General features: G+C 38.2%; 1 long non-coding RNA gene across 7 annotated transcripts in view; it reads left to right on the top strand.

Annotated features, from left to right (window-relative positions):
- The window catches only part of LOC144071475 (uncharacterized), a 106,193-nt gene extending 83,270 nt beyond the window's left edge, over positions 1-22,923 (top strand). For 6 of the 7 annotated variants that reach the window (XR_013299643.1, XR_013299640.1, XR_013299642.1 and 3 more), the window contains 5 exons: positions 1,044-1,167; positions 7,464-7,574; positions 9,898-9,939; positions 15,515-15,556; positions 16,273-16,474. This is a non-coding gene — a long non-coding RNA (uncharacterized LOC144071475). Of the gene's footprint in view, positions 1-1,043; positions 1,168-7,463; positions 7,575-9,897; positions 9,940-15,514; positions 15,557-16,272; positions 16,475-22,466 lie in introns of those variants that run through there. The other variant, XR_013299646.1, reaches the window with a different exon arrangement.
- The last annotated feature ends 3,286 nt before the right edge of the window (positions 22,924-26,209 follow it).

Here is a 26,209-nt window from a genome sequence, read left to right as displayed (position 1 = left end):
TGACTTGGCAAATTAAGAGATTACAAGCAATGAAACTGGTGTATGAATTGCAACTGTATTTGTTGTCGTAAATGTAGTTAGTATGTGTGCCTTTAAGTGTTATGGCCTAGCGAGGATTTCGAGGTGGGTCAGTTAGACTGTGTGTGAGTGATGGCAAGCAGCAGTTCCCTATTATTGTTCTGTTTTCTTGTGTTTGAATCGGTAAAAATCTGATAGGCGTATATTTTGATTGTTTCCACCAATTTTACTTTATTCCTACGGCATCCTCATCTCAATCTCATTAAAATGTCAATTGTTGGCTTGCAGCATGAAGCGAAATTTTGACGACCCCAAGGCATGGAACTTAAAATGTAAGTCATGGCCTTTGAAAGCAAAGGTATTACTGAATCAGTTATAATATACTTTGTTACTGGTTTCAAAGTAGTCTAAACTGCAGTTGTTGACAGTTGTTAACTATTAACTTATTGAGTAGGGTTACTTAAGACCAACTTCAATTGTATTTCCTTTAAATATATTGAATGAACTCAACTCTAAGGCACACACAGACTCTGTGAAGCGAGGGTCCACGGGGGAATAAATAGACCCCCCACCCCCCTGGGCACAGTTGTGCTGGAGTGAGTAATGAGGCGGGCTGTTTCCAGCACGACTGATGGAGGCACCTATTAACAGGCACGCTTCAGGGTATCTCCAAGCTGCCCAATGGAAATGGGATCTGAAAGAAGCATGTAAAATGTGTTTTCCCATCCAAGTGACACTTATTAGCTTTATTTCCTCCTCATTGTTGCCGGCATCCCACCTCTGGATAAATCCAGCTTGCGGTACACATTTATTGTTTGACTCCTATTTAAATTTATTTAATTATGATTTTAGTTGGATTGTGCTTCCAACTCTCTGTCGCCTTCATAACAAATTTACAATACTTTTAGGAAGGATCACACCTTCCTTTCAAAGCAATTACATGACCAGATATTTGTAACGTATCTATGATTCCCGGGTTTTGAAGACCAAATTTTTTTGAACAATTGCACTTTTTTTTCCAAAAGGTTCAAGACCCAAGTTGTTGCCATTACAATTGATCGCGAGATGTCCATATTCCATCCGACGTCGAGAAAGTTGGGGAGACAAACCGAAAGGGAGCGCTGACGTGCCACATGGTGAGATGCCAAGGTACTTGGAGGCCAAGCCAAAGAGATGGTTTTCTGGATTTTGCTCGTTTCCAGAAAATTTGCTTGCATAATTAAACAATTTCTCTCATGGCGATGCTCATATAGTGATAAACTTGTAAGATGCTTGTATCATGAGTGTCCATTGTATTCCTATTATGAAAATGTTTACTGACATTTAACCGTACGGTATCCAAATTGTCAAATGATCTTGCACACTAGCAATTTGAAATTACAAGAAAAAAGATTATGAGAATGACCGATATAAAGACGTATTATTCTTAAAATTATTTTTTATTGTTCCTGCTTTGGAATTTAATGCATGTAGTTTTTATATAGTTTTATTATAACCCTTCTAAGTTTCAATAAAAACCTCATCTATGTCCGAGCACAGTTTAAGTGAAAAGCATGCTTTACGATCTGTGGACTAACATCAAGCGCCTCAATGTGATTAGACATCTGATTCTATTGCACCCTCTTTGTTATTCAGAGAGAGTTTTGCCATTGGCGAAGGTGCCAAATACTGAACGTAACCTCCCGTCCCTCCCAACCTTCGCAATGAATATTTTATATGCAAATTTCTCATCAGGCCTGGCTTTGGAGCACTACTCCCCAACTCCACCCCCCAAATGTGAGCACTACTTCATGATTCCACCCGTGTCTAGTCACCAGGTTTATTTATTTATTGGACAGAGTCAATAGGGGGCATCCTTCATCTATCGAAACCAAACATCAGAAAATGTTTCATGCTATTCGCCCTTTTTTTCCATTTGTCGTTGTCACTCTGCCCAGATCATGATACCTGTCCAACCTTAATCAACAAGAGAAGAGATAAAGAAGTAGCAGGTGACCCTCCAGCCAATTGGACTCAGTCAGAGAGTCCGGCAGCGGCATGGTGCGCTGCAATCTGTAGAGCAGATGGCTCCAGAGAGCGGCAGGTCCCAAGCTGGCTGCCTTCGAGCTGCTCCGATTAATACCTTGCTATATCACAGACTTGGTCATAGTCTGGGCAAAAACTCACAGGCCTCGTTCACAAAAGAACAATAGCTCCCGACTGGCTGGCTTGCTTGCTTGTTTTGTGATCTTTCTGTCCCAGGTGGCAAAATGTTTGCTGCTATGCTGTGTGCCCTTTGCGGCCCTCAATGGTAGACACTGTTTATTTTCTCCTTGGATAACATTAGACCGCCAAAGGCTATGTGTAGACACAGCTCTAATAGACTGATACATATGAAGTACAGCGTGTTTGTGTATGACTATACATTGTATTGAATGGGGTGGGATTTGATTGCACAAAACAAATTATATAATTTTTAATTAATTTACCCATATTTTTAACAATAAAATAGCTTTTTTTAGCTTATGGTAATGAGATAAAAGACACTGATGTGAATGTTATCTTTGAAAAACACATTTGTTTTGATTTCAACTCAAAACTAGAAAAAAAAATATAGAGCCGAAATTCAACATCTCTGAAGTTAAAGTTACATTTCAGGTCTTTATTTCCACCAGAAGAGTAAGTCTTTAGGAGAGAAAAGCCTTGTATATTTAAATTTAAGATACAAATATATCGCATGAAAAATGTGATTAAAATTTCAAAATCAACACCTGTGTTTTCCATCCAGCCTCGTTAGAGAAAACACATAATTATTGATCATTCAAACCACAGTCACAATTTTGCATGATATTACACTGATTTTATTGGTGGTCAATAAACATTGACTTGACTTTTCTTGCCCTACCTATTCGTTTTGTTTTTTTCTTTTTTTTCTTTCCATCAGTCACAGGAAGGTAGAGCAGAATGCACATTCCTTCTTTCCTTCCTCATCCTATCTGGATTCATTGTGTATGAAGAGTGGCAGGCAGCAGAGTGACAGACTGCCCCCAGAGATGACACCTGTCACTGAGGGGAGCGCTGCTAATCTACAAGCCTCATTTTGTTTGAACTATATGTCACCTTGCCGTCAAATCCTCCTCTGCTCAGCCGCTTGCCAGTTTTTTCCCCCTCCCCACTACTTTTCGGCCCAATCTCTCGGCAGGGTGTACTAGAGAGAAAAGCAACATCATGAGCCTCACTGATGGCTCTGAAATGTCCCCACTACTTCACAATAAGTGTATCCTAATAAATGCCCCATCAGTTGTTTTAAAAGTGTACTAACTAACTAACTAACAATAATAGCAGCTTCATTAACAATCATTACTTGTTATCATCTATAAGTGCCTCTCACTCAATAACCTCGCTTTCTTTCTTTCTGATTTAAAATGTAAAAAAATATTAGTGATGACTGAAACACAGGACTGTATGTAATACTATCAATAATACAATCAAGTAAATCAACTACAAGCAAAATCCTAATACCGGTTGCGGAAGTTGGTTTTAAATATGGTCTGTCATTTTTATTATTTAATGATAATAACTTCTTTGTAACATTTTCTGACCCTATTTTTCCTTTTTTTCATATAGCGAATGGTTGTTTGTGTTGTTAGAGCAGAAAAAAAAACTACTTATTGAGAATGAAAATTAATAACCTTGTTAGGTAACAGTGGCTGGGGTAAAGTTCCTGTTTGATTAAATCGTAGGATGTAAAAGTCAGTCAAAACAAAATGCTTTGCGTGGGCAAAGCAAAAACAAAGGTATTCAGACAGAGCATAGCCATTCCAAGTGAACATGTTGTGGCAGGTTTTCTTGTAACAGCTATATGATTGTTGTTCCTTCTTGCATAAATACAGTACATAATGTTTAAGCTTATCTACATTTCCCAAATTTTATTCAAAGTCCCTGTAAGGTGAAAATATGTCTTTTATATTGGACACACTACAGATAAGAATGTCATTATAAACCTAAAAAGAGGCTTGAAAATGGTCAAATAAAAAAATAAAAAATAAAATCAAAGCCCCCTCCTCACTCTTGAACATTGAGGGTGTGTCCAATTAATGCACGCCCTGCTGGACTGTCAACTCTCAATTCAATAGATGCAAAGGACTTGAAAAACGGAATGCACCTTGGTGTTATGTTTTAAATATTTCTTGTAATTAATTGGTTACTTTTGAATGTGACGCAGATTTTGAGTCAGCTATTGTTATTCCATATCACTCAAGAATTCACTTTGTCTTAAATCACCTTTGTGAATTCCCACCTTGGTTGCATATAAGTGCTAATTTGTATTTCAAATTTTGTTTCAAAAATCCAAGCTAGCGCCGGTTCTTTGCTCAGAACTTGCAGGTATGGGCACTCAGAATTTGGAATGTTTTGAAAACATTGAATTGTAACTTATATATATTGTGTCAGAGAGTAAATTCAAAAGTAATGTTAATGTATATTCTAAAAAATGACTTATATGGACGATAAGTGCATATTTTTTAATGCTTATATTATTAGGAGGAGAAAAACATGTTCCAATGCTTTTACCGCCATGTAATACCGGCTGTGTAGCCCAACACGAAGGACAAGGAGGAGGCATCCCTGTTCAAATGTTTTTATTCCCCAAACAAAGCCCCATTCATTCATATTGAGATGTGTCTTAGTTAAATTGATCTCAATAGAAATGCAGTCTGGAGTGGGCCAGTCTCTATGGAGCAGCACACTCCGCCCCCCTGGCCAAATATCTATATTGTCCACTTCTACAGACTACGCTTTGTAATTATAATATAATTCATTATGTCCGTGCCGCATGTGTCACAAAGAAGGTAGTACCCCCCCTGACGGACCCTGAAATCCTCCCTCACTGATCAAGCTGAACTTGCAGATTGTCGTGGACGGCGGGCGTTTTAAAAAGTCGCCTCGCTTGGAAATACCCAAACCCCCCGAGACAACAATAGAATTTCCCTCTTTTGCTTAATAGAGATATCAGCCACAAATCTGACAGCTCACAGCGGCCTCATCCACGCCTGTTGAGAAAACTATAGCGGGCTGACAAGCCAGCCAAAAGAGTGTTCATTCATACCATAACCACCATATTAGATTATGTATTTAGTGTTATTACGCCTGTTGTCTAGTGTGGGAAAATATAGAGGAGGAAAAAACTAATTTGATCCATTTGCTATGCTTAGCTCTTTATTTAGGGAGGTTTGCATTTCTATGAAGTGCTAATAATATTGTATGAAGTGTTAATGATAAGTGCTCCACAAAATCTAATCACAAGGCAACCCACTTTGTAAACAAATAGTTTGTTCTATTTGTTGCTAGCAAAAGTCGGCTCACAATTAAGCAATCTCCACATCTTAACGAAGTTTGTTACCATTTTAACAACAATGTACCGCAATTAGTTTGATCCAATTGTACTATCGCTAGCAGAATCGCAGCATTAGAATTAGTCCAGAAATGTGTTAAGCACTTCATAAACCATTTAACACATTTTCATTCTAAATTGTCACACAATTGTCTAATCCCATTTATAGTTAGCGAACGGGGCAATGTATCAATTACCACATATTTTAATGAAGCAATTAATTTCACCCATTTCTAGCTAGAAGCAGAGCCAGTTTGTTCAATGCTCCCATTACATTAAATTATCTTTTTCACACACATTTTCTATGGATGCGCCGTTGGGGGTGGCACCGTACCATTTGCATATAGTTCATTGACTTGTTTGGCTCATTCTTGAAAATATGATGCAGCCTGATTGAAATTGGTTATCAAAAGCCTGGTTTGGTTATTTTATAATGTTTTATTCTGTTTTTTTTCTATGCAGATTATATGGTTATATCTGGAATGCTGCTATACAGAACTAGTGACTTATACTAGCTCCAAGCTAAATTCTCTGTAGATTGTACGCCCTATTTTTTCCCAACCCTTGTTATCTTTGTGTCTTGTGGGACTAAAGTCATGTAGCTATCGGGCGACTAATAATTTGCTTGCTCGCATCCAGAGGGTGTCGAAAAAAGGAGCTCTTGTCTTTGTAGTCGAGAAGAAGCTCCAACATCCTTTTGCACGCCTATCCAATTAACACCCCGCCTGCCAATCTCTTGTTGGGGTCACATGCTAGATCCCGCAGCGTCGCTCTACCTGTCCAGTGCTCTAAACGCAATCTGGAATTAACGCTGCATCTCACCTGGTCACGCAGACGTGCCTCAGATTAGACCAGTGCAGTCAAGAGATATGCCAGGCTGTCCAAATGAGGTCACTCAGGGTCAAATTTTCAAATGCAGCGGGGGCTTTTGTTTTGAAACTTCTTTCATATTCATTAAACTCTGAGGTGAACATGCTCCCCTGCCACTGAACTGCCTATCTTATTTTTTATTTTTTTCACTTAAGCCTGATAAAAGATTATATTTTAATGAATAACTAGAAGTGGCAAATTATCACACCTATTTATGCCCAGTAAACTGTTTGAGACAAAGTACTTCCTTTGTCACGTAAAATCTTCTTAAAAATGTCTTCATCCTTGACGTTAGAAAAATCTCATGGCACTAAAGAAAACCAATTAGATTTACTCAATTAATGACAATCTCATCTCAATTTACTCACAAATTCAGTTACTCAGTTTGAACTCTTTATTTGAACACAAAGCTCAATTTCTTTTAAATGAATGGCAAAAACTACACAGGTTAATTATACATTCTTTAGTCTAATGGGTGAGTATTTGTTTTGCCTGTCTATTACATGCATTGATGCAGTAGATGAACAGAAATGCTTTAATTTGGAGGAATGAAGCAACCTTCACAGTTTATACTCGTTTTGAACTTCCACCTATTGCCGTCATTGTTGACAGTATGTTATTAAATTGGGAAAAATGTGAACCAATAGATTTGGAAGTAATAAGATGTGTGCTTATGTGGCAAATGAAAAGCAGGTAGCTTTGAAAAAATTCAATAATATTTAAGACCCCAGCTTGCCTCTCTGTCAGTGGCAAGCTGGAGAAAATAACATTATGGGTCAACACAGACACGGATACGCTTTACTATCCAGGGATGATAGAAACCATTAACATCAAGCAAAGGCCCATCACTTTGCAGGACTGAACATTGTATGTGAAAGGTTACACTCACCTCAATTTTTTCCGGCAGTTATTAAGACAACACTTGTGGAGTTCGGTGGGCGTTTCAAAAATTTTAAAAAGTCTATATTACACTGCAAATCAACAAAATAATATGACATAACTGCAGCTCATTTCATCTGCCCTGGCATATAATTAGGATTTTCTTACACTGTGAGTGCTGGCAGGAGTTGTGAGTAGCTCATCAAATTACGTACTGTTGACTGCTGTTCGAGACATCTATATAAGAGAATTAAGCATTTATTCTCCCTTAGTATGAATGTGAGCATTAATTGTTTTTGTCTCATTGTGCCCTGTGATTTTTCAGGGTGTCGCAAGCTACTGTCCAAAAATTTGGCTGGGATAGGCTCAAGAACCACTGCAACCCTTGTGAGGAAAAGTGGAGTGGAAAATGAAAGAATGGAAAGAATATGTCCAGGTGAAGAGTAAAACTACTGTAAAATATTCAACAAAGGCCTCATCTTCTTTGTTTCTTAAAATGCAGGAAAAAACTTGTTTTTGACAGTTATATTGAGACAAGGCATCTATTTAATAAACAATAAGATTTAATATTTAAGATGAATCTTTTTTTTCATTTGTTTAGTTATCACATTTGAAGCAATGTACAGTCAGTGTAAATTATTGCACATGGCATATGAATGACATTCTAAACGTGGAATGTGTGCTGAATAACAAAGTATGAAGTCAAAAACTGAGAAAATGCTCTGCTTTCCCACTATGAAAGCAGAACTACAAAGTACGACCAAATGAATCCTCTTGCTTGGCTCACTTTGATAGTGGACCGGCCGTGTTATAAATAATGTATTACAGGATTTACAATGCAGAGAAAGAGTCTAATCTGCCATCAGGAGAATGAAAATTCATTTCCAAGTGCCTAAAGGAGAGTAAAAAAATGTTAACTCTTTGCAGTCTGTCACATAAAAGAGCTCATATCTTTTTTCTTTTTGCATTGTGCAGTTTAAGAGTGTTTGGTTTCCCTCCCCTCATCACCCCCCAACCCTTCTTACAGTTTGTGCTAGCTCATTTTTCTGGCAAAAAGGTGTTTGTGGTCTACTGGGACCACTTAAAAGTTTATGCAGAGTACTAGCCAAGTTGGACAAAAAAGGCCTTGAAGTATACACACACTGGCCCCTTTCTCAGAGCCTCTTAGCTCCGGCTTTGGGGGAGTGTTGTTGGTTTACGAGAGAGAAAATAGCCCCGGCCCTCCGCAAAAGTGAAATGGGATTAAGGCCTTTGTTCGGCCCACAATGGTGAGGGGAATTAGCAATAGTTGTAGGCACTTAGAAGCGCTCTCACACAGAAGCTTATCCCAGATTTTGCACAATAATCATTTGAATATCAACAGTGTTTTGCAACTACAGCGCTAATGTATAAACCTACCTTTCGGATACCAAAATCCCCCGCCTGCCAGCAAAAAGGGAATTTCTGCCCGCATACAAGTACTAAATGGTCTCAATTTTTTCTACTTTATACATGATTTTACACCCCACAAAAAAGAGTAAAATTGTGATTAGAAGCTAGTTCTTATTTATTTATTTACTTAAATTATATACTGGGTTTATTTGTTAATTGTTAGTGTGAGGAATGCAAGCGCACTAAATCTAACCTGCAGCTCCATCTGATATTGTTTGGCCAGAAATGAATCACTTTTGTTTGTGGTAATCATTTGAGAGGTATTTTTTGCTCTATGGTCAATGTTTATAGAATATATTTGTGTATATATCTTACACTTATCTTTCACATCATGTTATGTAGAAAACTGAAGTCGTTTACTGTTTTTGTACTGTTTGGTGATCAATGTGGTCGGTAGATCTTGGATGTTTAAAACGCTTTCGGACTATTCTCACCTCTAGTCCCTTGACTCATAATATAACTGAAATGTCATTGATTATTTTTTAGCCAGTCTTTTCTAAGTCCATGGATGACAGTTTTGGGAGAGGACATCGCGGACAAGGCGCGAAGAAGCGCAATGGGCTTCGTCTTTTTTGCCCACGCAGTGAACACGTATTGTCCCGATCACAAAACATTGAGTGAGATCAGCAGACTTGTCAAGAGGCCCTGGCTTGAATATGAATGATGAGAGAAGAGCAGGGTGGTCCGGGCACTGCTTCTCACTGTTAGGCAGGTGAAAATAAGCTCCACTGGCCCCTCCACCTGCTTTCATCTCATGTCGGCCAATACGTGATGACTGAAATGGATTTACTCAGCTTCTCGTCCACATTTATGAGTAGAAATAGTTGATTTCCAAGCCGATTGGGTCCTTAGCTGTCAAAACCTAGAAATGAAGACATAACGCCTCCCTTCTTCCATTTAGCTGAATGCCCTCGAGTGTCCACATTGTATCAGAGTGAATGTGGCGACTATGACGCGCAAGATGAATAAAGTTATCCGGCGGGGGGCTGAATAGGATGTGGTCGGTGGAAGGGGGGTAGCCCCCGGCTTTTTGAGGGCCTGGCGGTTCGGGGGTCACGGCCCAGCTGCCTTTTAGGGGTGAAAGGGACACCAGCGGGGCCGTCCGGCCCCGCCAAAAGAGCTGACAAAAACCCCAACGGTGTCAAATAAAGACATCCCAGATTGGACGTTGACAGGTTTCTCCCCCTCCTCCCTCCCCGAGTCGCCCAACACACTTCACACTTTGAGTCTTGGCTCGCGTTTGTATCAAGTGTTCTGGTCAGTGTCTACTAGTTGTGCACCTAAAAAGTATACATTTTTTTAACAAAGTTTTTCTTTCATTTCTTAAGATAATGTGGTACTTTGGTGAAATCAGCAGCATTTCTTCACAGGTAGGATTTCTATTTGTTTTATTTTTTCTACAACATTTTTTGCTTTATTTTCTGGAAATAATTTCCATATTCAAAATCAGGTGAAATCCTGGTATAATAGTCCACTATTGGACGTTGGGCGGCCCATCCAGGCTTTGGTCTCGTGCCATAGGTTCACTCAGGTTCACTCACCTGTGCCGTCATCCTCGCCTGGCTACCTGTACAGTTCAGGATTTAGTGCACTCACAGCCTTCAACTGGTCAGGTTGCAGAACTCTTGTCTTTTAATTGTCCTGTGGAGCCGTAAAAAGACTGTCTGTCACCCCCTGATTAAAATCTAAAGGTGATAAAGCCTTTGAGTCTGTTGCCCATGATTTATGGAATAGAGGTAGTTCCATATCCACCAAGAGCCCTCTCTGTCTTTTGTAGATATATTCTTTTTAAAAAGCAGTCAATTTATTTGGAATTATTATTGTGAATCTCCAGGAAGTACTTTTGTGTCTCCTTCCTGAAAGAATTTCCTCATACATTAAATAAAGTTGGCTCATTTGCCATAGTGGGGCACGTCTGTTACCTAACTCCCATCGCAAATGGTGGCAATCAGAACATCTTCATCAGTGGCGTACTAGATAGGGGATTTCAAAAATCTTCCACTAGGTTTAAATTGACTGGGCTAAGTAGGCTAATAATCATGCCACATTATAAGGAATTGTCAGTTGATTTTCACTGTCAGCAGGCAGCGGTCCAAAGATGTGCCGACCTCCTCCGCCTGGGGGGGTCAAATACAATCTCCATGTTAAAAACACCGCCGGAGAAATCCCCGCGAGATGATTAGAGTGTTCGACGTGGGCCGGCGTAGCAGGATGGAAGTGTACGACAAACATTCTGTTCCGGTTGGCGTGCAGTAATCGTGTTGTTTTCACGTGTAGCCAAAGGCGATGATAAAGAGACAAAAGATGCTTCTGTCAAGTGTGCTGTCAAAATGGAAAATATGCCCCATTACATGTGTCAGGTTGTAATTACACACACATCCGCACACTAAAAAGTGATCATTTTTATTTTTGATTTTTTTTTGGCTCTCCTTTTCATCCAATGTGTGTCAAGTGTCATCAGAGCGCTTTATTCATTCATCATCACGGTCTTCACATTTAAATTCATTTTCCTTCAGGCTCCGTTTCTTTTTTGGTTTTAATTTCTGCATATGTGCAGAGTTTACTGGGGGATAGATCATTTGTAGCGAGAAGAAAAGAGATCACTGGCACGACGGCAATTTGTCTGATGAGCGACGAGATGAAGAAGTACTTTTACAAAAGGAGCAAAAACACGGCAGTGACAAGAGCGTTCAGTTGGCACAGTTTGCGTCACTTTGCATTCTAAATGACGACACTGACATGTTCCATTCTATTGTTCACACAAGGCCTTCACCATTCTATTAACAATCATTTGTAGTTTTTGAGAGGGAGACATAGCAGATTAGAGTACAGACTTAATTTTGCATTACCGTATTTTCATAAATAAATGTTGGAATTTTGCATTCATGTATTTCTATAAAATACATGTTGGATTTTTAAATTGTTTATGCAATTCGAGACCATGTAATGACTAAAAGATAAAAACAATCTTTAGACACTCAAGATGCAATTTGTATGTGACTACACATTTTAATTTAACAGTTGATGTAATATTGGGGATTATAATTTGAGGATGTTGACATGAGTTAAATGACGGGTATACAATGAATGTGGTTCAGTAAGAAACAAGTTTGAACAGTAATAACAGGAATTAATGTGTAATGTCATTTTTCTTAAGGGAAATGACAAAAGAAACATTTTAAGGCTTTTCCTTGCTTGTATCGTTAAAAAGTGCTACTTTACTGTTGTAATACTGTATTTTTTTCTCAAAATCTGCTCGTTTTCATCCATTTCAAACCATTAATGTTTAAAATATGTGATTTTATTCCAGTAATATTGTCAATGTTGTTGTTTTTTCCTCTTTACTCTGGGCCTAACGCTCATTTGTAAACTGGAGAGCGTGTTATGCTGAAAAGAAGAGAAAGCCCCGCAATCTGTTGTGGGTGTGTGCGTGCCACGTAACAATAGATAGAGGAGCATGATGACTTATTAAACAGAGCCAACCTGCGGCGCGTCTTTTTCTCATTAACTTTTCAATTCCCTGCCTTTGAAAGGCGTCGGGTGCGCTGACCAAACTCTTGCCGTGTAATTCTCTTCTGGCTTGCTTTCATCAGTACCATTGGGTGGAGAAATATGAAGCTGATTTTTATCTATCTGCCTCTAAATTCACAAAAACCCTCAAGTCGGCCCTCCTCCCTCCTCCGGTGGAAGGCATCTCCATGATGTGCCCGCCACTATTGCTGATCCCCGGTGTCCGATAAGAATTCCACTCTTCTTTTTTTTTTTTAATGATTTGACAGGCACCTGACATGAGCTCTGTTTACACCACGCTGGTCACATGAAAGCATGTCTATCTATTAAATCTCACTCTTGATGGACGACATATATTGATGCCTACAAATGCTTGTAATTTGATATAACGCCAATTACAATAGTGATAAAAAGGAAAAAAATAAAATAAATATTCTTTTAAGGACACAATCTTCACTTTTGAGGGTTTTCCCAATAGGTATATTTTTCTAGAGTTTTAAAATTGGCCTGTATAATTCAATCTTGAAGAAAACAAATCTAGATTTAGCAGTGTCTTTCATTTTAAAGCACAGAATAATAGCATATGCGTAATCAGTGTTGGCTTCATTTGGATTTTGCTTTTTGTAACTTTATTTAAAAAAACGTATATTGTTTATATTTGATTGATGATTTTAATATCAAGTGGATCACATTGATCCATTTGAAAATCCTAAAGGATGAACTCATTCTGATTGTCCTACATTTACATTTCCTATAGAAAAATATTCTAAATGCCTTGTTCCATTAGGAACTATTTAAAATGACAGGAGATCTGAATTTATTTTTAATTCAAGAAAAGTTGGATTTTCTTTGGGTCATTAATTATTTTATTATTAAATATAAAATATATATTTTTAAAGAAAATGTTTACAACTATACATATATTCTTTTGAATGTTTTTGTCTTTTATGATATTTTAAAAAGAATAAATTACATGATTAATCATTTTATCTTTTTTACTAGTAGCAGTGCATGATTGGAAAGAAGCCAACACAACAGAGCTCTACCACTACACTAATAAACATATAGTCCAAAATAACTCATCACACAAGTGACAAATGCCTTAAGATAAAAAGTAGTAATAGTGGTAATAAGACAGTTGGTGTCACATGTGCTTACTTTGAATGTGTTGCATTCACTCCTCATCTGCTCTAATTCTCTCTCAAGTGCTTTCTGGCACTTTTGCCGCACTATCCTGGCATACTTCTCTTTGAAAGTCTACAGCGACGTTGTCACTTGTGGGAATGGAGGCAAGGGGGGGGAAAAAACTTTCATCACACATGGCTAGCTAATCAATTGAAATCCAGCTGCCTTAGCACAGCCCACGCATCCCCCGAGCTTGGTTGTAACGTAGACTGGCTTTCATCAGCTCAGCCTCCTTCAAAAAAAAAAAAGAGAACTCCTGCTCTGATGAACATTTCAGTTTGAAACGGATATCCATACCTACATTATAGGGACTTTAAAGTCCTCTTGTTGGGTATCGTTTCATTCATGGGTCCATTTAACTTAATCATCAAAAAGAAAACAATGGTATTTCTTTTTTTTTCATTCAGAAATCTATTTTTAATCCTGAATTTCTTAATTATTTTCCTCTGTTCTTTATGTAACAACAACAAAATGTGTTAGGCCAATGATGTTTTTTTAATTGTGTGATATTTAAACATACACAATAGAGGAATAGAAAAGTTTGATAATGTGTTTCCATACTGTTAGACGAGTCAGTGAGACTCACTCTCCAGGTCATCAAACTCAACATCAAACATCAAACTCTATGGTAGAGTGAAAATTGTTTTTTTTTCAAGATCAAAATTCAACAAAACAACAATATGATTTTTTTTCTCTCCAGATTTTCAAACAACTTCATTTTCACGTCAATGGAAATGAAATACAATCATAATTCTTAAAGTTATTTATTTTCCCCAAGAGGACCGCATCATATCTTTAATGTTTAATCATACTTGCACAAATTAAGGAGCAAAGATATCCCCTTTTTTGTTTTTGCCCCCACCTCTACTCGCCCTGTATTTAGAAAAGTGGTAGTTTGAGCAGTATAGCTGAACAAGGTCAACTCCAAACTTTTTAATTGGACAACGAGTCGGCAGCCTGGATATATAATGAGTGCAAAATTGTGCTGTTGTTGTTTTTTGTTTCATTAACACATTTTGGTATTTTTTAAAATGATATTATAATAATGTTTTGAAATGTTTGACAAGACCTTCATGTTTGCCTTTCTTCCAATGCCCCCACCCTTGTTAGCTCTCTGCTGACCGGCCCAACGTCATTATTATTTCATATTTGTAATCTCCACCTTCACGGGGGTAGAATATTATCTGCAATCATCGCTGTCGTTGTCGTCCTCCTCGTAATTCTCTTGCTGCCTCCCAAATAAGTCATTTAGTTGTAAAGCAGCTTCATTTATTCCACCTATTCATTCCCCCTTTTCTTAGCTGTCATATATCTAAATACAAATCTTCATTTTCTAACTGACAGCTTATTACCTCTGAGCACACATGCTGATAAATTTAATTCCAATGAGTTAGCGTCCATTTTGGCCATCGGATTTAACCGCTAATGTGCAAGCAGACATACAGTATGCGTATGCTGGAGGACAAAAAAAATTCTGATGGAAAATTGTATTGTAAATGTGCATTATGTAAAAGATAAACCAAAATGAAATGTGCAATCACATTTTTTAGAAATAGTCATGTATAATGATTTTTCTGGTGTAAAAAGGTGTGACATCTGTCCCCAGATATTCAGGCAAATATTTAATACTTTTTTTTTTTTAATCAACATCATTATGGTAATATAGTGGGGATTTCTTCTAACAACTTCATCAAGTGGTATTTCAGGCCCATAATATTGTTGTGGATGAAGAAGTCATAAAAGCAAATTTAATTTCAAATTTTCATTATTTCTTTTCCTCTCAGAGTGACTTTTTTTTTTGGTTACAAAAATGTAACTTCATTATTGTAATGTAATTTCAAATGCCTTCTTTTAAAAATTACATCAGTAACAATTTTCTCTCAGAAAATTACAAAAATGTCACAATATGGTGGCCTTTAATTACTTTACGTATCACAACTTCTTGCAAAAAAATTATCCAGTAACATTCTGACTGGTTACAACTTTTTACATTATTTTATTCTTGTAATATTATACTTTTTTGACTTAATGTAAAATGATATGATGTAAATTCAAAATTAAAATTCTCAAACTACTAAACTTTATTTTCCCTGTTATGGTCTATTATTTTATCTGCAATGCAATATAATTTCCTATGATTAAAAATGTGTTTGATTTACCCACTAAAGATGCCCACCTCCACATGCAGTACATATTTTCTGTCCAATTATGTTTTTAGTAATCATTTGTATTGTGTATTTTTCTTTGCAGGATGATGTACGTGCCACAGCTCGGAATGCATTTTCTCTAAAAGTAAGTAAACCATTATTATTAGCTGTGATGTTGCTCTCTCACAGCCCCCGTTAACAATGTGGCTAACGAGACCCATTAAACACAGTTTGGGAGCTGTGAATGTGCACTCAAAGAAAGTAAAAGTAGAGGAGAGGCTCTCAGGGGGGAGTAAAAAGACCCCCTGCCAGACACAATACATCTACAAAAAAAAAGTTTGTTTGGAAATTTAGATTTTGTTTGAGTGGTTATAGCAAATATAGCAAAAAGTGAATAAATGTTAGTATTTTACCATTTAGTTCTTGTTAAATGCAATTTAAAATAACTGTTTACTAATCCCTCTTTTTAGGTCAATGCTGAAAAATGCTAACTTTTGTTCTTTTGTTGTGTGTGGATATATTTTTGGTTCTTTCCAACATTCCCTTTTTAATATTTTACACTGAGTTTGGTGCATAAATGCCATTTTATTTTCTTTAGCCTAGCAATATTAATCAGAGAACATTTTCCATGGGGCAGGGAAAAAAAATAACTTGAGGGTTTTAAGATTTAAATATTCTCAAGAAAAAAGTAGGGAAAAATCCCTAAATTTGATGCGTAGAGGAGATTTTTCTGTTTAATGGCTAATTGTAGTTATAAGCAAATGTAAGCCTAATTAGTGGCGCTGTGTGCAAATACGGCTTTTGTGAAGAGACTTTCTGCCGCCGCAGAAGCTTTTTTTCTTTTTTCTCTGTGCCTTGCAGCAGGACTTTTTCCCGCTGAAAGGCTTCACGCTCGGATTAACCGTGGCTAAAGGCTCCGGAGAAAAAGTTCCTGCTAACTCGCAACATTTCTTTCTCGCGTTGTCTTCTTCAATTCCAGCCCCCCCAAAAGAAAGATAATGCACCGAAGGTAGAGCCTCAAACACAACAAAAATGGAACAAGCTCACCGTTTTAAAAGCTAAATTGTATTTTAAGAGACAAACAAAATAGCATTAACAGCAGAATGCAAATAAAAACGATATGACAGTTTGTCAAATGAATTTATCTTTTTGTGCTTGTCTGCACAAGTTTTGCCAATGTTATCAGCAGTTTTCGCTCAAGAATAGCTTGAGGTGTTTAGAGTGTAAATCCGTCCAAAGCTGCCAGACACACATACACACGCGGACTCAGCATATGCTAAATACAGATAAGAGTATTCCTAATACATCTGCAAAAAAAAAAAAAGTCTGGTCGCAACGTAGCTCAATGGATATGCTTTGAATGTAGTTGATAAGTTGGCTTAAGCTTGAATGCTGTAGCCTGACGCAACATTGTGCGACTGGGGCCCGCTTCATCACAAACCTTGCCTTCCAGTAAAGACCCCCTTTCTGGTGATGGTAGGGGGGATTAGAGAAAAGCCTTCCAGATCAGCTCCTGTCTTACTATAATTTATGATTAGAAATACGGTCGTGCCGGGAGGAAAAATTCAGCGCGTCGGAAAATATTTTTAAGCCTTTATTGATCTATTTTGTTCGGAAGATATAGGATGTAGTACAAAGAGTGCTTTCTCACATTTGGTCCAGTTTTAGTTATTTAGTCTGCTTACATTGAAGGAATTAATTGCAGAATTAAAGTCACCAACAAAGAAAGCTGATGGAAAGATGGATGGATGGATGAAGAGACATTGCTTTAGAACATAAAAAATATCATGTTAAAATGTGAAACTGATCACTTTCTAACATGGTACATGGTACTGTATTCATTTGAGAAAATAACTGCAGTCCTACCAGATATATATATATATATATATATATATATATATATATATATATATATATATATATATATATATATATATATATATATATATATATCAAGGAAAACTTGATACCAAAAAACAAGGACATGAGATGAGTTAAATTGCATTTCTTTGGAATTATCTTACTCAATAAATAAAATGTAAATGTATATATTTTGAAAAAAATATAACCCTATAAGGAATGTTTATATTAAGTTTTTTTAAACTCTCCTTTTTAGTTGTTTTGGGAATCTGAGTGTCTTCATAGTTCGTATATTTTTTGGTCAAAATGTTTAGATTAGGAAAAAGCAACATGATTGAGTTGACTTTTGAAGAACATATATTTGAAAAGAAGACAGCATTTCATTTGGACCTTTATGGAAGTTTTCAGGGTCATGTCGGTGAGTTGGGAGTGCATCTCTTCCTTGCCTCCTTAATAAGCTGCTCCTGCAGGCCTCTACTGTAATATATTGCAGCAATAAAGCAATTCCGAAGCCAACCTGGCCTTTTGACCGGTGCTGAGAGTCTGGAAAGCAGCAGGCCCACCTCTGCTAACTAGGCTACCTCTCTAATATGAGATACCTGTCCCCGGCTTTTCACAAGGGGGAGTGGTAGTGGAGGGGCTGAGTGGGGTGAGGCTTAGCGCTTGATATTTTCATTTGGTCCCCAAGATGCCACCGCACCGCTTTAATCTCGCGGTTGACGTCGGCGCGCTCTGTTCATGAAAAGTAGGCCTCAACTCTGACCCGAGGGGAGGTGCCGTCATAGAAAAATGACAGTGGTGGGTGGGAGCAGGGGGGTTCTATCCTTGACCCCCTCCCATTGGCCTGCCAAAGTCTTTCCCTTGCCCTTCTTAATCAGGTGGCACCCTTCTCTTTTAGCCGGGGAGATGTATTCTCTACATCCAGCTGTGACTTTTAACTCCATGTGGCCACAGATTTTTGCGGATAAAGACGTAGGGCAGACATCTTAAAAGGACGAAGGGGGTGTTTGATTTTGTTAATTGATTATTAAGAACCAGAAAAGCTATTGAATAAGTTAAAGGTGGGTTTATCAATTACACTGAGCCCCCTTTAATGATGGAGTATTAGTTCCAAAGCCAGTTGCGATCATAATTCGACGATATAGAGAGTTGGTATCGGAGACACATTATTTTAATATAATTATTTTCCTTCCTCACACTTTAAACACAATTACACTGATCAAAATGCATCTAATAAACAATTGTTATTTGGAACGAAAATCACATGTATATTCCTTATCTGTGCAATTTCATGATTCCCGGGAAAAAGAGGTTTAGTATCAGTTAAAATAAAGCCATCATAGAGTTTAATGATTTAAGAGGTGAAATTCATCATTTTTTTTCTCTAAATGTAAGGGATTAAAATCATATTTTATGTCAGAATAGATTTTTAAACTTTATTTTCTGGCAGACCGCTCAGCAAAATGCGAACCAGCCCCCACTTCCCAAGGCATTAGAGCCTTCCCTTCAACGCACATCCTTTACTCATAAATGCAGTTAAATGAGCATCAAAGCATCAACCATGAGCACTTGTCTTGCCTTTTTATTGGTTCTCCTGCTTCTTTTTCCTCCAAAAAGCAAAGCAAATTTTCATATTGTGCTTCTAAGCAATGCTTCTAGAATTGATCTCGGCAGCAAACTAACACCCCATCACAAAGCCTTGAGCCGTGACATTATTATTCCCAAATCAATTTCCTGCGTAAATGTTCACGTGTTAACCACAGCATAGCACTAATGCTAATGACTTCCTCACAATGGTTCTCCTGCTTCTTTTCCAACGTGGTTGTTACGATGTACGGCACAAACAAGCCACTTCTCCACTGCTGATTGACGGGCAGAATCAATTGCTCCCCATAGCATCTGTGTCAGTCTATTAGGCCACCGGCCGCTGTAATGATAGGCTGCTCTCCAACAGATTATAGTGCTGACGCAACAAAGGCTCGCCTACTTGCCTGGGTATCATTGATAATATTTCACTCACGGCAGGTAAACACAGACAGATTACAATGTTGATGGTATGAGGAATTGTCTCCTTGTCTTTAATAGGGAATGAATTATTAATGTGGCCGTATTAGTGAGAGATTCTTTTGTTTCCTTGATGTACAGTGAAGAAAATAATGATCTGGTCCACTGCAAAATGTGTATGTTCACTCGCTTAGAATGAAATTCACGAATTGTTATGGTATTTTATTGATCATGGTGATAGACGGAATATACATCAAAAGTGCTAAAAAAAAATGTAAAACATGTTGTTCATTTGTGGAGCAAAATAAGAATTTGATCAGGTTTTTGTTGCAACCGATCCAGCACAGACAATTTAACCAATGGGGTTTCTGCTGAAACAAGAAGCACCTGACTGCAATCCAACACTCAAAGGTTTTGACGTCACTCTGGGGTTCATGCAAGGTCCTACCTTGTGGCATCACAACTGTTTATTAGAATGGTAATGAATCAACCTCAAAGTACCTCAAAACTTTTTAATGATTTAAAAAGACAATTTGGTTTAAGGAACATATAAACAACACAAAGAAGGCTTAGGTTCTCAGCACTGTGGACAGGTCAGATGACACCAACGTTAAGCTATTTGGCAAAAACTCCACCCCTTGCATTTGATCTCCAGGCCAAACCTGAGCTTGTACTTGGCGGAGACGATCTTGTTAACAAGCAAAGGAATAAGACAACATTGGTCACAGGGTGTTTGTGCTTTTGGCTCACTCCTTAAAAATCCTTCAAGTTTTTGAACCCAATTCCCAGAACAGGTGTGTTTTATACACATGAGCTGTTGAGATCAGGAGTATTGGAACCAGGCTGATGGTGCACAGCTGGTTGCAGTATGGGCACCAAGCCATCTGTGGTAGCTGTAGTTCGGGTCAAGTTTTAGTGGATCCAAGACTTCTTGTGCTCAAGTACACAACATTGTCTAACTCTTTTGTTTTGAGTTAATTTTCAACTAACTGTATGTTTTTGGCATTTTTTTCTTTGTAAGTGAGCAATCTTACAAATTCAGCAGGGATCAAATCATTATTCCCTGCTTGTCTATCTATCAGCATAAAAGCCTCTCTCTGTTGGCAGATATTGAAAGTCATCAAAACAACAGGTGTTTCCTTAAAAAGCCCCCCGCCCTCACTCAATCCTCTCTGTTTAATTGTAGTTAAGTGAAAACAACACGGGCTCTCTCGCTGCCAACATGACTCAAGTCCAAAGCGGGAAGTGCCAATAGCGTTTAACTGTTGTTCCTCCGTGTTTACACTCCATCAAAGTTTGATTGACTTAATTAAAAAGACTTCTATACTTCCAGCGATCGTCATTCCTTTCCCGTTGAACTGCCTCTTGCTGTGTTTAATTACCTGCGATAAAATTGGATTACTCGCAAAATATGGCATGCATCAAGTGAGTCCCTCGCCCTAAGTGGCACTATTGTGAATTGTCAGAGTTGGAAAAAGATGACAAGAGAAGTCGAGGTGAGACAAAAAGACGGAGGGCCCAGCTAATGAGACTGGTTAGTGATTCAAATTTATTGAAATGTTATTAATTACGGACACCTATCTTTCATAACGGCCATTTGGCGTGAAAGGTAATTATGGACGACAATGACAGACACGAAACAAGCCAAAGCGATCAAAGAAAGCGGGGGAAAGTTGTGTAGTGAAGCGGGCTGGGCCGCAGGCGAGCGGGCCTCATTAAAGTCCCACTGTGTTGATCACCAATTAACCTGTTTTGCTTTTGTGCTTTTGATGAGAAGCCGACGCCCCGCTCGGCTCGTAGCCCACATAAGGGAGGCTACAAGTCGGAGGTGACCCGGTCCCAAGTGGTGCCCGGTGGCGAGCCCGCAAGCGCTGATTGGTTCTCGCAAGAAGAAGCGATTGACAGCTTGGTGCTTGGCGGGAATCAGTTGGGAATAATTTAGATGATATTTAGATGAGCATCAGGTGCTGATGAGGTGGTTTGACATAAAATGATAGTCTCATTTGCATCAACTGGAATGAAATTAGAATAAATGAAAAGGCACTGATTGTGTTTGTCTGGATTGTGCACCACTTGGAGTTAGCCAGACTGTAAATATCTAATATGTACTGTATATATTTCTTTCATACACACTTAATAGCATTCATGGCACCTTTTTACCATCTAACAAATTAAGATTAAAGTGAATTGTTAAATTTCACGATTACACTATTACTAAGAACACACTGCAGATAAGGACCTAGTTCTTTAAGGAATAGTAATAGACCTTCCCTTTTAAATTTATATTATTACCTATATTCATTGTTTAAATTACAAATGAATGCCAAACACTTTTAAACCTAACTTGCATTATGAGGAAAATCAGTTGCTGAGAGATCATTTGATTTTGAAAATATCTACCGAAAGATACATCCATGAGTAGTGTTATAATCTTCTAATTTAATTAATTTCATATAGGAGAAAGTAAATTGAGTTACGATGGCTGCCATAATGAATAAAAGTGGTATGGATAATGAATCACTGACTTAATTAAGTATAAAACATTTCCCATTTCAGAGAACTCCATAATAATCTGACCTTTCTTAAATCAACAATATCCATTATTGTTATGTATTGTCTTTGTAAATCTGAAAATGCACGATGTGAAAATTGACATCCCGACTGGTGGTCACCAAAAATGCCACTGCAAAGTTCAATCAGTGTTTCTTTTCTTCCAACAATGATGAAGAATTGATTGACTGGGGTTCAGAGAGGAATATTAGCACTTGGACTGAGATGAATAGGTGAGAAATACTCCAGGCTGATTAGACGCCAACAAAATGGGTGGCCACTCTCAATTTTTATTATGCTGTGGTAGAGGTCATATTTAAAATGAGAGATTAGCCGCTCATCACAATATTGGTGGATTATCAGATACCTGCTACGCTGGCTGCAAGTCGATAAGAGTTTGACTGCATTTCAAATTAATTTTCCTCAGCTTTAAAGCCTCCTATCTTGTTATTGATCAGTCTGGTAATCCATAACCAAGCTCATCTTGGTTCAGGGACTAATGTAAGAAAAAGCTCAACACGGAGGACTGACTAAGAACTTGAAGAGACGTGGAAGTTCCTCCTTCAGTCGTTGCATTGATTTCTACGACAGCGGGAGCTCGTCACACCTCGGCTCCTTTATCTGTTTGTCTTCTCCAACAGAGGGACCTCCACCGCGGGTGAAATGTAGCCTGTGACCCTCGACCTTCTGGGTCCAGGATTTGTCTCCAGTGCAGTGACCACGAACAACCTCTGGTTTTGCTGTAAATGTCAGCGCGGCGCCGACTCCACCCTCTCTCCTGTGAAGCACAATGCTGCGCTCAAGCTGCACTAATAGGACACTTTGATGGCAGCGCAGTCATCGCTTGTCCTGGTCATTTGATAGTTGCACATCTACTTTCTATCTCTTTCTCTCTTCCTCTCCTTCTTTGTTTCCGCACTACATCCTGCTAATATATGGAATTCATAACATTGTTACAACATTAAATTTCCATCGCAATATATTCTGTTCTGTTTCTATTCAATTAAACTGAAATATTTGAAATTTTATTTAAAACAGTGTTCTTACTGGTTCAGTTGTCATTCCTAATAGACTATGGTGATTGATGGCGTGAAGACATTGCTTGTAATTCAACCACTTTTGAAGCACTGTGTCACACCCTTCCCCCTCCCCTGTTCCCTTTGAGCACACACACATTTTTCCTCGACGGGCCTCCCGAGGTTGGTGTCTCTGCGTTAGGACTCTATTGTTGTCCACCGCTGGATAATGCCCTTATTAATTGTACCTCTTTGTAAGGTGTCAGCTGCAGCCTCCGATTGAGATGGATGGATCTCTGGAGTGTGCTTTGCAGCACAGCCTGCAACATGAAGGGCAAGCGGCACAAAACCAAAACGTGCAAAAAAAGGCAATATTTTTTCATGATTTCATATACTGGAAAGAAAGATTTTACTGCTATGATGAAACATCATTTTATTGGTGGATTTCTTTGCATGTGTCCTGTAGTTAATTAGGTTTATTGAAGACTGTGGAGATCAAAAGCATTAACATCAAATCCTTTCCCTCTCATTAAAGGAGAAGGCATTCACTTCATTGATGCACATTCATCCTGACTGATAACTGAACTATATATACTGTAGATTGCTCAATAGCCAATCTGCACAAACATTCAGCTTTGATCACTCTAGGAAACGGTCCATTTTTCTAATATGAGTAAATGCGTTTTTATTGATACTGGTGACCGTTATGCTATGTCAATTTTAATCTGCGAGTTATCATTAGTATTCAGTAGGCGAAACCATTCCCCTAAATGTAAATACTCTCGATTGGATTCCTCATGACAAAATAATGTAATTTTTACCTTTATAACACATCTTCTATCTTGAAAAAAATTAACGGCAAAAATCTTTTACGTCAGTTTGACACCAACAGTGTAACAATAAATGATTATAACATGACCAAGTTTATGAGAGAAACTTTATTGACTGTTCTATACTGCCCTGGTGACCTTGTGTAAGTATCCTTGAGCAAAATACTGAATCTCACGTTGGTCCTGATGTTGAGTCATCAGTGAGTAAATAAAGATTATCACTTGAGGTTCAACCTTCCTTGAATATTGAGGTTGAAAATTATTTTTAAAACATTTCATTATTAATTGAAATGTGGATCATTGTCAAAAATCATTTAATGTATAATAAATTAAGATTGAAATGGCCGTGCATTTTTTCTTTTTTCTATAAAATAGCAATAACTCCATCCTCTGTACTTAGAATGAATAAGTCGCCGTATTATCATTTTGTCTTCTTTCACCAACAAGAAATGACTGCACAAGCAGACAAGCGAAGCGAGAGTAAAAAAAAAACACTGAACATGAAATGATCCATTCCCCTCAGATCCTATTTAAGAGAGGGCTCTGCACATTTTGAAAGTGTCAATTGTTTTTGTCTCTTCAAGTGTGGCTAGAATGTTTGAATTCCAGCATTAAAGTGCAGCGCCCGCTGAGTTAAATTACAGTCTCGGGAGGCTGCTGGGTGGGAGTAATCAATAAGAATACATGAGGGCGCCGTGTAGCACGTCTACTCCGAGCAGCAGGGACGCCACTGCCCCTTAGCCTGTCCCCCAGCAGGTTAGATAAATATGATAGTGAAACGGGGGCACACTGGATTATATGATATCAATGTGGAATCAGCCAAGTGCTATTACACTCTCCTGGCCCGCTGTGAGTACTATTGACGAGGTTGGCTTTGAACGGCGCTCTCTTTACTCACCTCGGACCTCCCTCCCATCTTTCTGTGCAAGCAGGACTGGGATCCATGGCTGAATTTACACTCAATGTCAAAACGACCATTTCACATTGAATTTCTCTATCCCATTTACTCTTGGTTTTTTTCAATGTATATTTAATATACTTTTTAAGGTGGCTGTGGTGAGCACACACCAATAAGTTTCAACTCCGGGCTCGGTTAGCATCCTTTAAACAATATTCCATTATTAAAACCAATATTAAATGTTACATAGTACTTAAATGGCCTGGGTTGACTTTTCTCCATTTGATTTAATTGAGAATAACCTTTGTCTATTCCCCTATAATAGAGCACATGTGCAATATATTTTATGTCTGTGGATAAATTGAGAGCTACTTAATTCATCACTTGACACATCACATCGCATTATTTATTGTCTGCATGGGTTTCCTCTGGCTAATCCAGTTTCCTCCCACATCCCAAAAGCATGTTGGACACTCTAAATTTCCCGTACGTATGAGTGTATATGTGAATGGTTGTTTGTCTCTTTGTGTCGTACGATTGCCTGGCCACCAATTCAGGGTGTCCCCCGCCTGGTGTCGGCTCCAGCACCCCATCTTCTGCCAATATAGTCCCAATCTCTCCTCTGGACATGTCAGAACCTCCACTCATCTGCTACTTGAGAGCAAAACAACAAAATAAGAAGGCTCACGCTCAAACCACGCTATATATTACTATTTAGCTCACTGTTGAGGTCAATGCACATTACTGTGAAGAACGTACAGTGCCGGTTCGATAAATTTGATCTGACACGACAGTACACTTCTTCACCTGCCAATTAACTGTCTTGAAGATCACCAGTTGCTCATACAGTAACCTCATAGCACTAATCCACTCCCACTATTGATTGACGTTGGTGGTGCAGGATGAAACCTAAAAGGCCATTATCGGCATTCTTTTCCGATGTACCCGATACAGCCTTTCTGGTGTGTCGTAACCTCCCCTGGCCTCTGTGTAAGCAACCCTCTACAACAGCATCGTTATCACGCTTGTGTTAAATGACACACGGGTCAAGAAAGGTGCACGTCCACGTTGATATCTCACGTGAATAAACCTGCCAATAAATGTCACGCCGCAGCTTCATCCACTACGGTTCAAGCATGTTGTAAAAAAATGGCCAATGAGAATCAATCATCTTAAGCAGGAATTTTCTTTTTAAAAGGACAGTCAAACAGGATGTATTTAGGATAGGAATTACAGTTATGTACAAAGTAATTTTCTAAACTGATTTAAGAGAGTTTCTTTTTATCAACGGCAAAGCATCTTCTACAATACCATTTTTTGATAGATCATAAATAACCCCTATAATTCAGTTAATTAAATTTTAATGAAATATCACAGTCAAGTACACTTACACACTAGTGTTTTTTTCAGATGTGCTCAACACTACTGGAATCCTCTCTATTGAACATAAAGTTGTCACAGAAATGTACAGTGTCCTTACTATGAAACCATTCCGTTCCGGTGCTGCTTTACATTTCAATATTCAATATAATATTCCATTAGAGGAGGCCATTTAGTGGCAGAATGTGGAACAACACTTAAAGTGCATAAAATGAAAATAAATCCAGGCTGTAAAAGATCTATCTTTAAACAACTGAACG

Source organism: Stigmatopora argus, chromosome 3 (genome assembly GCF_051989625.1).
Source record: "Stigmatopora argus isolate UIUO_Sarg chromosome 3, RoL_Sarg_1.0, whole genome shotgun sequence".
Lineage (NCBI taxonomy): Eukaryota > Metazoa > Chordata > Actinopteri > Syngnathiformes > Syngnathidae > Stigmatopora > Stigmatopora argus.
Note: the sequence above shows the minus strand (reverse complement) of the source record. Positions and strands in the feature narration are given on the sequence as shown.